Below are 14,624 nucleotides of genomic sequence, written 5' to 3'. Positions count from 1 at the left end.
TAGCCAAGGGTTTGTCAATTTTGTTAATCTTTTCAAAGAACCAGCTCTTTGTCACATTAATTTTTTCTATTGTCTTTTTGTTCTCTATTTCATTTAGTTCTGCTCTAATTTTTGTTATTTCCTTTCTTCTGCTGACCTTGGGTTTTACTTGTTCTTCTTTTTCTAGTTCTTTAAGGTGTAACATGAGGTTATTTATTTGGGAGTTTTCTTGTTTCTTGAGATAGGCCTGTAATGAGATAAATTTCCTTCTTAAAACTGCTTTCGCTGCATCCCAAAAATTTTGGTAGGATGTATTTTCATTGTCATTTGTTTCTATGTATCTTTTGATCTCTCCTCTAACTTCTTCTTTGACCCAGTCGTTCTTTAAAAGTATGTTGTTTAATCTCCATGTATTTGTGTTTTTTCCCGCTTTCTTTTTGCAGTGGATATCCAATTTCAAAGCCTTGTGATCAGAGAATATGCTTGGTATGATTTCAATCTTCTTAAATTTGTTGAGACTGATTTTATATACCAGTATATGGTCTATCCTTGAGAATGTTCCATGTACACTAGAAAAGAATGTATAGTCTGATGTTTTAGGATGAAGTGCTCTATAAATGTCAATTATGTCCATTTCATCTAATGTGTCATTTAGGGCTGCTATTTCGTTATTTATTTTCTGTTTGGATGATCTATCCATAGCTGTCAATGATGTATTTAAGTCCCCTAGTATAATTGTGTTTTGGTCAATTTCTCCCTTTAGTTCTGTTAGTAGTTGCTTGGTGTATTTTGGTGCTCCCTGATTGGGGGCATAAATATTGATGACTGTTATGTCTTCTTGTTGTACAGTCCCCTTCACCATTATGAAATGTCCATCTTTGTCTCTTGTTATCTTTTTCACCTTGAAGTCTGTTTCATCTGATATCATTATGGCTACACCTGATTTTCTCTGGGTACCATTTGCTTGGAGTGTCAATTTCCACCCTTTCACTTTGAGTCTATGCTTGTCCTTGTAGCTGAGATGTGTCTCTTGGAGACAGCATATGGTTGGGTTTAGTTTTTTGATCCAATCTGCTACTCTGTGCCTTTTTATTGGTGAGTTCAGTCCATTTACATTTAGGGTGATTATTGATATGTGAGGATTTCCTGTCATTCTATCTTTAGTTTTCTGGTAAGGCTGTGTCTCCATTGTTTCTTTGCCTTTTTGTTGTCTATTATTTCTGTGTGGTGGTATTCTATGATGTTTCCCTCTGTTTCTTCTTTTATTTCAGTATATATTTCAGTTCTGGATTTTTTTTTGAGTGGTTACCCTTAAGTTTATGTAAAAGAAAGTTTGATATTTAGAGTATTCCATTTTTTCAGCATGCCTACTTTCTCCATTCCCATATTCGGTTCAGGCCTTTACTCTCCCCTTTTTATGTTTTGGTTGCCACAAATTGTCCCTGTTGATGGTGGTCGAATAGCCTCCTTTAGTATTTCTTGTAGTGCAGGTCGTGTATTAGAAAATTCCCTCAGCTTCTGTATGTCTGGAAAGGTCTTTATTCCTCCTTCATATCTAAAGGATATCTTTGCTGGATATATTATTCTTGTCTCATAATTTCTCTCTTTCAATAGTTTGAATATTTGGTTCCACTCCTCCTGGCTTGTAGAGTTTCTGCTGAAAAATCTGATGATAATCTAATGGGCTTTCCTTTGTAAGTTACCGTCTTCTTTTCCCTGGCTGCCTTGAGGATTCTTTCTTTGTCGTTGATTTTAGACAGCTTCAATACAATGTGCCTTGGAGAAGGCCTGTTGGGATTGAGGTAACTAGGTGTTCTATTTTCTTCTTGGATTCGAGGGTCCAGTTCTGTCCACAAGTTTGTGAAGTTCTCATCGACAATTTGTTTGAATATATTCTCTGTTCCCTTCTCTCTTTCTTCTCCTTCTGGTATGCCCATTATTCTTATATTGCTCTTTCTGATGGAGTCAGAAAGTTCTTGTAGAGTTCTTTCATTTCTTTGAAGTCTCAAGTCTCTTTCTTCTTCCATCTGTGTAATTTCCAGGTTTCTATCTTCGATGTCACTGATTCTTTCCTCCATCTGGTCAACTCTACTACCTAAGCTGGTTATTTCATTCTTAATTTCTTCTATTGAGTTCTTAATCTCCGGAAATTCTATTTGGTTGTTTTTTAAAATTTCAATCTCTATCGTAAAATGCTCATGCTGTTCTTTGATTGAGTTTCTGAGTTCATTTAACTGCCTATCTGTGTTTTCTTGCATCTCATTGAGTTTTTTCAGAACTGCAATCTTGAATTCTCTGTCATTTAAGTCACATATTTCTGTATCTTTAAGTGCCTTTTCTGGAGATTTTTCACTTTCTTTCTGAGCTATTTTGTTGCCTTGGTTATTCATGGTAATTGTCATATGTCTATTGGCCATCTGTATATCCTCTTTGGAGAAATGTCTATTCAGGTGCTCTGCCCATTTTTTAATTGGGTTGTTTGTTTTTTGTTGTTGAGTTGCATGAGTTCCTTTTGTATTTTTGATATTAGCCCCTTATCAAAGGCATTGTTTGCAAAAATCTCCCATTCAGTTGATTGCCTCTTTATTTTGTCAATGGTTTCTTTTGCTGTGCAGAACCTTTTTAGTTTGATATAGTCCCATTCGTTTATTTTAGCTTTCATTTCCCTTGCCTTTGAGGTTATATTCACTGATATGTGGGATATAAAACTGAAAGCAACAAAGGGACAAGACAAACAAATAAACAAAAACTCAGAGATATAGACAATAGTTTAGTGGGTACCAGAGGGTAAGGAGAGAGGGGTAGATGGGGTCAAACATATGGTAATGGAAGGAGAACTGACTCTCGGTGGTGAATACACAATGTGATATATAGATGTGTATTACAGAATTTTACACTTGAAATCTATGTAATTTTATTAAACATTGTCACCCCATTAAATTTTAATTAAAAACAAAGATTACACTTGTCAACATTCTAATTAGACTGATAAAGTAGTCAAAATTTTTAAGATAACTTACCACATAATTTAATTTGTTGCAGAATTAAAAGAGCTCAATTAAAAACCTTAATCTTGTGTACAATTCTGTATTACATCATCTATAATTCCCATTGTGTGTTCACCACCCAGAGTCAGTTCTCCTTCCATTACCATATATTTGATCCCCCTTACCCTCATCTCCCACCCACCCCCTTACCCTCTGGCAAGTACTAAACTATTGTCTGATGTGTGGGATATAAAACTGAAAGCAACAAAGGAACAAGACACACAAATAAAGAAACAAAAACTCATAGACACAATGATTTTTTAAAACTTGGTGTAACTTGATTTGGGATAGATTTTTAAAAAATAACTGGATTTTTAAAAAGTAACCTGAGATTAGGTTAGTGCAGAAGTCAGCATACTGTGGCCTTGTTGCCTGTTTGGTAAATGAACTTTTATTGGAACATAGCCCATGCATTTACATTTGTCTACAGATGCTAAAACTGCAGGGGTGAGTAATTGCAAGAGAGATCTCATGGCCTATATAGTCTAAAATAGTTACTATCTGGCCCCTTACAGAAAAAGTGTGCCAACCCCCAGGTGTCGCGTCCAGCACAACACAGGCTGTGGGGAGGCGAGAAGAGATGGCTTTGGGTTAAGCTTTAAGAAAGAAGCAGAGACTCAATGCGGTTAAATCTCAGAGGGCCAAGGGTCTTGCAGCCTCGAAAGACTGGAGCTCCGAATCAGACCGACTGACGGCTTTTATTGATTACACACAAGGAAGTGGCATTGTCTTAGACACGGTCTGTGAAACTCTTTCACTATATCAGAAAATTACCTCAAACCAAAATTATTTGTCCCAAAACAGCCGAAGCATATAGTCCCATGATGACAAAGGTGTGGTATGTACCTCCCTGGGGGGCAAAGTCTCTTGTGGTGAAACAATTCCATGAGCTGAGCAGAAATTGCTTGATCTTATCGCTCTAAAGACCGCTCTCACAATTAGATGAGAGGGAGCAGCAAGAGTCAGCCACAGATTTTCTCAAGCATGGGGGAAGGGGAGGTAAGGCTCCTTCCCAGATCTCATAAGGCAGCTCATCGGGTGTCTGTAGGGTCCCACCTGGCTTGAGTTGTTGCCCCCGTGGGGAATCTTACTCGTCATTGGCTGCAGACCCTCTTTTGGGGACCAGACAGAGAGACATAAGATGTAATAAACTCAGTCCCTGAGAAGCACAGTCCCACAGACTCTTCTTTCCTTAAGGAAAGGCACAGGGGGATAGACAGCTAGGCTGTTGTGTGACTACACCGAGGCTATTGTAATCTAAACAAATTTAAAATAGGAGATGTTTCCTATTTAAAACCAATATTGACAAAACACTTTGAGGAACATTTTATTTTACATGGCAGAATAATTTTTTTGACTTTGATTGCATTCCTTCTAATAAATTGTATTAAAATGAGTGACAGTTTATTACTAAAACTAAATGATTTTTTACTGAATGTTATCAGCATTTATATAACAACTTTTTGCATAAAAATGTCATTTTAAATACACTTTGATGGTTTTCATGAAAATTATCTCTTTAGTTGCTTCTATCGTTAAAATGACCAGCTTTCTAATAAGTTGTGAAAGAAATATACCTAGAAGAGAATAAATCAAGATATTTGGGAAGAGATATATTTAATCCTCAGAGAGCTGGAAATTATTCAGGAGGGAGGATTATCACCTCATCCCTGCATATTTAATGTCTTCATCCTGCACTTTAAAAAACTTTATTTTCAAATAATTATAGACTTACAGGGAGTTGGAAAGATAATAAAGGTACGTCTTAGGTAACTATATAGTACAATATCAAAACCAGGAAATTGACATGAGTTCAATGTGTGTAGTTCTACTACGTTTTTTTTTATTACATGTAGATTCCTGTAACTACCACCACAATTAAGATACATAACTATTTCATCCCGACAAAGATCACTTGATGTCAACATTTTACCAGTTTGAGTAAAGTATATCAGTGTTAGACATTTTGTTTCCACTATCAAACAATTCAGAAAACTAAAGAGGTGAGTTATAGGTAAGGTTTTCTTTCTGTCTCTCTGCTTTCAAGCTTTTTTCTTTGTCTTTAGTTTTTAGAAATTTGTCTTAGCATAGATTTGTTTGGGTTTATGCTGTTTGGGGTTCTTGGGTATATAGATTTATGTCTTTTTGCCAAATTTGGACACTCTTAAGCCATAATTTTTTCCAAGTACTTTTTCAGCCCTACTTTCTCTTTCTTCTCCTCCTGGGTCTCGGATGACATGAGTGTTAGATTTTTTGTTATAGACCAACAGGTACTATTTTTTGTTTTGTTTTTTTTTCTGTGTTCAGACTGAGTAATTTCTATTTTATTCTGAACTTGCTGCTTCTTTCATCAGAGTCCTCTCCACTCTGCTCTTCAGCCCATCCAGTGAGATTTTTATTTTATTTGTAATGTTTTTCAGTTCTGAAATTTTCTATTTTATTTTTCCTTCTATCTTCTATTTTTTTTGATATGACTATTTTTTATTTGTTTCAAGCATGTTCACAATTGCTCATTAAAGCTATTTTTAATGATGGCTGCATTAAAAACTTGTCAGATAATTCCACAGATAACATCTGTGTCATCTCCGTGTTGGTATCTGTTGATCATCATTTCTCCTTCAAGTTGAGATTTTTCTGGTTCTTTCTATGAAAGTATAACTTTCTATTGTATACTGGACATTTGATTTTATATTATGAAACTCTGTATCTTATTTAAATCTATTTCAGCAGGCTTTCTCTGATACCATGCTGATGGACAAAGTGGGGTTACATGCTGTGGCTCCTCACCACTGCCATGGAGGGTGGGGAGGGAAGATTCAATCTCACCACTTAGCCCCTTTTGATACTCAGGTATGGAAAGGGGTACCTCTTTATTGTGAATTCCAGTGATACGATAGAGGTTGGAGGGTTTATTCTGCTGAGTGGGGTTGGAAGTGTAGGCTCCCCAAGCGGCCTCCACTGATAGCACAGGGAATAGGAGGAACCATCAAGCAGGAATGAAAGTCCCAGCTCCCCACTGGGCCTTCTCTGCCCCCACCCCAGCAGGGGATCAGGAGAAACCTCATCACAACCTAGCAAGGCCAAAAGTCTAGACTCCCCACTTGGCCTATGCTGACAGGAACATGAGGTCATGTTTTTTTCTATGGTATTTGACTAGCGTAGGGCAATTGCTGTGAAGTTCTTTGCCTTTCTAGGTTGCCTCTTTCCTGGTCCTTTGGCTTGAGAGAGCAGGCTTTTCTTGGCTTTGGTTGTCTGTTCCCATTGGAGTTTCTGGGCTGCTGGTTTTACCAGCACCTTGTCTGGGATAAAAGAGGCAAAAGAAAACCCAGAGAATTCACTGTTGTGTTATTACTTGCATCCCAAGGTCCAGAGCCAATCTGCCTTCTTCTTTTTGTCTTTCTTAGTTTTCTTATGTTTATTTTATATAAGTTCAAGGTTTTTAGCTGTACTTAATGGCAAAAATAGGAAAAAGTATGTCTATTCCACTGTCCCTTCTACTTTGTTTTTTGGTTTGGTTTGCTTTTTTTTGTTTGTTTGGTTGGTTTTTTTCTTTGGTTCTCCTGAATTTTTATTTACCATGTTTTTACCAATAAAATATATTTTGCATATATAAATCTTAGTGTGAGTGATAAATTCCAAAATCATAGAATAAATACATTTTACATTTCACTGGTTATAAACGTATGTACAAAAAATAAAATTTCCTAAACTCATCTCAGTTTAATACTTAAAAAAAATATCTTCTGGCAATAATGAACTTACTGATGTATACCAGGCATACAAAATCAAATGTTGCCTCTCATTCCAGTTTAAATAAAACACATCAGATGCTTCCAGGATAAATCTCTGAAAAATGAGGAGCCAAAACACATTAGGGGATTCAGTTCTTGTTTGTTCACACATTCATTTTTCCATTTGTTCATAGTGAATTTTCTGAAAATGTGGTCCTAGGAAGTGGCTTAGTTTGCACTTAGTTTGTAAAATGAAGCAGTTTTTAAGTATTGTTTATCACAGATGAACTTTTGTAACTATTGAATTCAGGCAAACCACTAAGGGAGTATTCTGTAATCACTTCCGCCACCCTGCAACTGCAGCATATACGAGGTGTAATAAAAAAATATGGTGAACGTTAAAATAAAAAAATTATTACAGGAAAAGACACATTGCCATTAATCCCCCTCAAAATACGCCCCCCCTCGCTTCAAACACACTTATCCCATTGTTCTTGCCACTTTCTGAAGCAGTTCTGGATGTCCTCTTTTGTGAGTGTCTTTACTTGCTCTGTCATGGCTGCCTCGATGTCCTGAACCTATTCAAAATGTTTTCCTTTCTTGGTCATTTTGACTTTGCGGAAAAGCCAGAAGTCGCACGGTGCCTGATCCAGTGAATAAGGTGGATGAGGACACACTGTAATGTTTTTATTTGACAGAAATTGCCATACCAGAAGCAATGTGTGATACAGAGCATTGTCATGATGGAGGATGAAGTAAAGACACTCACGATAAAGAACTTCCAGAACTGCTTCAGAAAGTGTCAAGAACAATGGGATAAGTATGTTCAAAGTGAGGAGGAGTATTTTGAGGTGGATTAATAGCAATGTGTCTTTTACTGTAATAATTTTTGTTATTTAAACATTCACCGTATCATTTTTTTATTATTAAAATTTATTGTGGCGACAATGGTTAGTAAAATTACATAAGTTTCAAGTGTACAATTCTGTAATACATCATCTACATATCACATTGTGTATTCACCACCCAGAGTCAGTTCTCCTTCCATCACCATAAACAGAGGGTGCCAAAAAAAAATGTATACACATTTTAAAAAAGGAAAAAACTGTACTAAAATTGTAATAATCTATACTGATAACAAAACATGAATGCAAGTCATGTGTATACATTTATTTGGCACCCCCAATATAATGGATACAACAGGAGGTGGCTATGAAATTACTATAGTAATATGGTATGTACTGTAGTTAATTTTATGCAGTTATGATTTAATACTGCATCTTTATATTTGTTAACATTACTCCCAACTGCAAATGGCACCATGTGAGGTCTGTGTTTGTGTGCATAATTTCGATAAATTTTAACTTTTTATAATAGACTTGTATATATTTTGTGGTAAATGATAAAATAGTATCTACATATATTTTATGTATTCATGACATACATTTTCCTTAATTTTTTCTATACGTCTAGGCTGCCTAGCTCATCTGCCAACTTTTTCAAATTGTTGCAAGTCTCCAAAAAATGTTTCAATATACATATTGAAGAAAACCCACATAGAGCAGTGGGTTTCAGAGGTAGCTCTGGGCTTTCAGCAGCTCAGAAGTCTCACACCCTTCACATCCCCCCATGGAAGAAGTGCCCTAAGAACTAGGTGACCTGCTAACAGAGAAGCAGCCCACCTCCCAGTGGCTGGTTGTGGTGCTCTATGTGCATTTGTGCAGGTGAGAGCAGAAACTGCACTGACTTTGTAAAAACTACCAACCACACCTCATACCCCCGCCCAACTAGAATTGCATTGTCAGAGACACTCTGGACACCAGTTGGCCGGCTCTGACTCCACAAAATGCAGAGAAGTCTTTGTACAGCAGAGGACAACCTGGAGATAGCTTGGTGGGCTTAAGCCAAGACTGGCACTGCTTTTTATTAAAAAAAAAAAATATATATATATATATATATATATATATATATATATATATATATATATGTATATGTATATGTATACGTATATGTATATATACATATATATGTGTGTGTGTCTGTGTGTATATATATATATATACATATACATATATATATATACATATATATATGTGTGTATGTGTGTATATATATACACACACATACACACAGACAGATAAAAGGAGGACAAGTAGACCAAGGAAAAGAGAAGAGAAAGAAAAAGGGAAAAAAAGAAGGAAACATATATGTCTGTATTGTTTTTGTTGTTGTTGTCATTTTTTATTTGTTTTTTATATTTTTGGTATTTCTGTTTCTGTTGAGTGTTGGTTGTGGGTTATTTTTGTGTGTGAGTATATATGTTTTTTTTGTTGTCCTTGTTGGTTTGTTTTGTTCTAAAATTGCCCTGCACGAGAGCCCTGCCCAAGAGGCACAAGAATCAATATACCCAGAGTCCAGCCTCAGACCAAACCAGAACATTACCTGGTTTGACCTACAAGTGGCACACCCAAAGGGAATTCTCAACAGACACAAAAGCCCTCAGGGGTGAAGCCTCCACTGAGGGGTCAGCCTTCACACAGCATCTTATGCACTATGGATATTACAAATCCTCATAGCTGCTCAGCCTGGGAGCCAGTCCCACTCACTGACAAGCCAAAAGCAATCAAGGCTCAACTACAACAGGAAAACAACCACAATGCAAGAGACATGTCTGGAACACATGCACTGGAGATTAGGGAAACTGAGTAAGTCAAATACAAAGGTCACATACTACATAAGGTCACCCAGAAAATACTGAGAGACATAAGTGATCTATCTAATACATAGAAACAAACACAAAGAGACAGCCAGAATGAGGAAACAAAGAAACATGTCCAAAATAAAAGAACAGAAGAAACTCCAGAAATGGAACTGAATGAAATGGAAGCAATCAACCTACAAGATACAGAGTTTAAAACAATGTTGATGAGAATGATGAAGGAACTTAGTGAGAATTTCAACAAAGAGATAGGAAACATAAAGAAGGCTATAGAAACCATTAAAAATAACCAGTCAGAAATAAAAAATACAATAACTGCAGGGAAAAATACACTAGAAGGAATCACCAGCAGATTAGATGAAGCAGAGGATTGAATCAGTGATTTAGAAGACAAATTGCAGACTTCACCGAATCAGAGAACAAAAATAAAAAAAATAAAAACCAATGAAAATAGTTTAAGAGACCTGTGGGATAACATCAAGTGCAACAACATGCACATCATAGGAATACCAGAAGGTGAAGAGAGAGAGCAAAGGATCGAGAACATATTTGAAGAAATAATGACCCAAAACTTCCATAACCTGGTGAAGGAAATTGACATACAAGTCCAGGAAGCACAGAGAACTCCAAACAAGATGAACCCAAATAGGCCCACACCAAGATACATCATAGTTGAAAGGGCAAAGTTTAAAGACAAAGAGAGAATCCTAAAAGCAGCAAGAAATAGACAGCAAATTACTTACAAGGGAGCTCCCATAAGACTATCAGCTGATTTTCTACAGAAACTTTGCAGGGAGTGGCAGAAAATATTCAAAATGATGAAAAAACAAAGGCTGAAAACATAGATTACTCTATCCAGCAAGGCTATCATTTAAAGTTGAAGGAGAGGTAAAGAACTTCCCAGAAAAGAATAAACTAAAGGAATTAATTACCACCAAGCCAGTATTACAGGAAATGTTAAAAGGGCTTCTTTAAGCAGAAGAAAGATGAAAAGCAACTAACTAGAAATGAAGACCAGAAATAAAATAACAAAAATAGCAATAACTATGTACCTATCAATAACCACTTTAAATGTAAATGGATAGATGCTCCAATCAAAAGACATAGGGTAGCTGAGTGGATAAGAAAACAAGACCCTTACATATGCTGTCTGCAAGAGACCCACCTCAGATCAAAAGACACACACAAACTGAAAGTAAAGGAGTGGAATAAGATATTTCATTCAAATGGAAATAAGGAAAAATCTGGACTAGCAATACTTATATAGGACAAAATAGACTTTAAAACAAAAACTATAATGAAAGACAAAAAAGGACACTACATAATAATGAAGGGAGCAATCAATCCAACAAGAGGACATAACCCTAGTAAACATCTATGCACCCAATATAGAAGCACCTAAATATAAAAAACAGATATTGACTGACATAAAGACAGAGATCAACAGTAACACTATCATAGTAGGGGACTTCTAACACACCATTGACATTAACGGACAGATCCTCCAGACAGAAAATTGACAAAGAAGCAGTGGCCTTAAATAACACACTAGCCCAGTTGGATTTAATCAGTATTTTTAGAGCATTTCACAACAAAGCTGCAGAATATACATTCTTCTGAAGCACATATGGAACATTTTCCAAGATAGACCACATGTTGGGCCACAAAACAAGTTTAAATAAATGTTGGTGGGAATGCAGACTGGTGCAGCCATTATGGAAGGCAGTGTGGAGGTTCCTCAAAAAAGTATGAATAGAATTGCCATATGACCCAGCAATCCCTCTCCTGGGTATCTACCCAAAAAATCTGAAAACATTTAGAGATAAAGACACGTGTGCTGCAATGTTCATTGCAGCTTTGTTTACGGTGGCCAACACATGGAAACAACCAAAATGTCCTTCGATAGATGAATGGATAAAGAAGTTGTGGTATATATACACAATGGAATACTATTCGGCAGTAAGAAAAGATGATATAGGAACATTTGTGACAACATGGATGGATCTTGAGAGAGTAATGCTGAGTGAAACAAGTCAGACAGAAAAAGCAGAGAACCATGTGATTTCACTGATATGTGGTATATAAACCAAAAACAACAAAAGAACAAGACAAACAAATGAGAAACAGAAACTCATAGACACAGACAATAGTTTGGTGGTTACCAGAGGGTAAGGGGGGTGGGGGGTGGGGAGTGGGAGATGAAGGTAACGGGGATCAAATATATGGTGATGGAAGGAGAACTGACTCTGGGTGATGAACACACAATGGGATTTATAGATGATGTGATGCAGAATTGTACACCTGAAATCTATGTAATTTTACTAACAATTGTCACCCCAATAAATTTAATTAAAAAAAAGAAAAAGAAAAAAAAAGAAAATTGAAATCATATCGGGCATCTTCTCTGACCACAGTGCTATGAAATTTGAAATCAATTACAAGAGAAAAAACTGGAAAACACACAAATACATGGAAGCTGAATAACATGTTACTGAATAATGAATGGGTCAACAATGAACCAAGGAAGAAATAAAAAGATACCTGAGACAAATGAAAATGAAAACACAACAATCCAATATCTAAGGGACACACTGAAAGCAGTCCTAAGAGGGAAATTTATAGCAATGCAGGCCCACCTAAAGAAACAAGAAAAATCTCAAATCAACAGGTTATCTTTACACCTAAGGGGAACTGGAAAAAGAATAGCAAAATAAACTCAAAGGGAGTACAAGGAAGAAAATAACAAAGGTCGGAGTGGAAATAAATGAAATAGAGACCCAAGTAAAAGATACAAAATATCAATGAAACCAAGAACTCTGTTTTTGAAAAGATAAACAAAATTGACAAACCTTTAGCCAGACTCTTCAAGAAAAAGAGAGTTCCCAAATTAATAAAATCTGAAATGAAAAAGGAGTAGTGAGAACAGACACCACAGAAACACAAAAAAAATTTTAAGAAAATATTGCGAGCAACTATATGCCAACAAATTAGACAATCTGAAAGAAATGGATAATTTTCTAGAAGCATACAACCTTCCAAGGCTGAATCAAGAAGAAACAGAAAATCTGAATAGACTGATTACTACCAGAGAAATTGAATCAGTAATCAACAAGCTCCCAACAAACAAAAGCCCTGGATCAGATGTATTTACAGGTAAATTTTACCAAACATTTCAAAAAGAATTAATACCTATTATCCTCAAACTGTTCCAAAAACTCCAGAAGGGGTGAGGCTCCCAAATTCTTTCTATGAGACCGTTATCACCCTCATCCTAAAAACAGACGAAGACATTACAAAAAAAGAAAAGAAAAGAAAAGAAAAGAAAAGAAAAGAAAAGAAAAGAAAAGAAAAGAAAAGAAAAGAAAAATACAGGTCGACATCTCTAATGAACATAGATGCAAAAATTCTCAACAAATATTAGCAAACAGAATTCAGCAACACATTAAAAATATCTTATACATGATCAAGTGGGATTCACTTCTCGTATGCAAGGTGGTTCAATATCCTCAAATCAATTAATGTGAAACACCACACTAACAAAATGAAAAATAAAAATCACATGATCATATCAATATATGCAGAAAAAGCATTTGATAAAATCCAGCAGCCATTTATGATAAAAACCCTTAAGAAAGTGGGAATAGAGGGATCATATCTCAACATAATAAAGGCCATATATGATAAACACACAACTAACATCATACTCAATGGGGAAAAGCTGAAACCATTCCCCGTAAGATCAGGAACAACATAAGGTTGCCTACTTTCTCCACTTTTATTTGACATAGTTCTGGAAGTTCTAGCCACAGCAATCAAACAAGGAAAAGAAATAAAAGGCATCCAAATCAGTAAGGAGGAAGTAAAATTGTCATTATACGCAGATGACATGATACTATATATAGAGAACCCTAAAGACTCCACTAAGAAACTATTACAGCTGATAGATGAATTTAGTAAAGTAGCAGGATACAAAATTAATATTCAGAAATCAGTTGCATTTGTATACACCAATAATAAACTATCAGAAGAAGAAATTATGAAAACAATCCCATTTACAATTGCTTCAAAACAAATAAAATACTTAGGAATAAATTTAACCAAAGAAGTAAAAGACCTGTACTCAGAAAATTGTAAGACACTGAAGAGAGAAATTAAAGAATATACAAATAAATGGAAACACATAAACACATACCATGCTCATGGATAGGAAGAATTAATATAGTTAAAATGCCCATACTACCTAAGACATATACAATACATATACAATACAATACCTATCAAACTACCAATGAAATTTTTCACAGAAATAGAACATATAACCCTAAAATTTATATGGAACCATGAAAGACCCCCCAATAGCCACAGAAATCTGGAGAAATAAGAACAAAGTGATATGTATCACAGTATGTGACATTAAATCATACTACAAGGCTATAATAATCAAAACAGTATGGTACTGGCATAAAAACAGACACATAGATCAATGGAACAAAATAGAGAGCCCAGAAATAAATCTATGCCTATCTGGTCATTTAATCTATGATAATGGAAGCAAGAATTTGTGGTGGGGTAAAGACAGTCTATTCAATAAATGGTGCTGGGAAACCTGGACAGACACATGCAAACAAATGAAGCTGAACCACTTCTTGACTCCATAAATTCAAAATGGATTAAAGACTTATATGTAAGATCTGAAACTATAAAACTCCTAGAAGAAAATACAGGAAGTAAATTTGCAGACATTACCCTTAGTAATATTTTTACTGATATATCCCTTCAGGCAAGGGAAGCAAAAGAAAAAATAAACATATGGGATTACATCAAAACTAAAAAGTTTTTCACAACAAAGGAAACCATCAATAAAAAAAATAGGCATCCTACTAAATGGGAGAAGATATTTGTCAATGATATATTTGATAAGGGGCAATATCTAAAATTTATAAAAAATTCATTCAACTCAACAACAACGAAAAAAACAAACAACCCAATTGAAACATGGGCAGAGGACATGAAGAGACATTTTTCTAAAGAGGATATACAGCTAGCCAACAAACATATGAAAAAATGGTCAACCTCACTAATCATTAGAGAAATGCAAATAAAAACCACAGTGAGATACCACTTCACTCAGGTCAGAATGGCTATCAT

This window comes from Rhinolophus sinicus, linkage group LG09 (assembly GCF_036562045.2).
Source record: "Rhinolophus sinicus isolate RSC01 linkage group LG09, ASM3656204v1, whole genome shotgun sequence".
Lineage (NCBI taxonomy): Eukaryota > Metazoa > Chordata > Mammalia > Chiroptera > Rhinolophidae > Rhinolophus > Rhinolophus sinicus.
The sequence above is the reverse complement of the archived record's forward strand: the minus strand, read 5'-3'. Positions refer to the sequence as shown.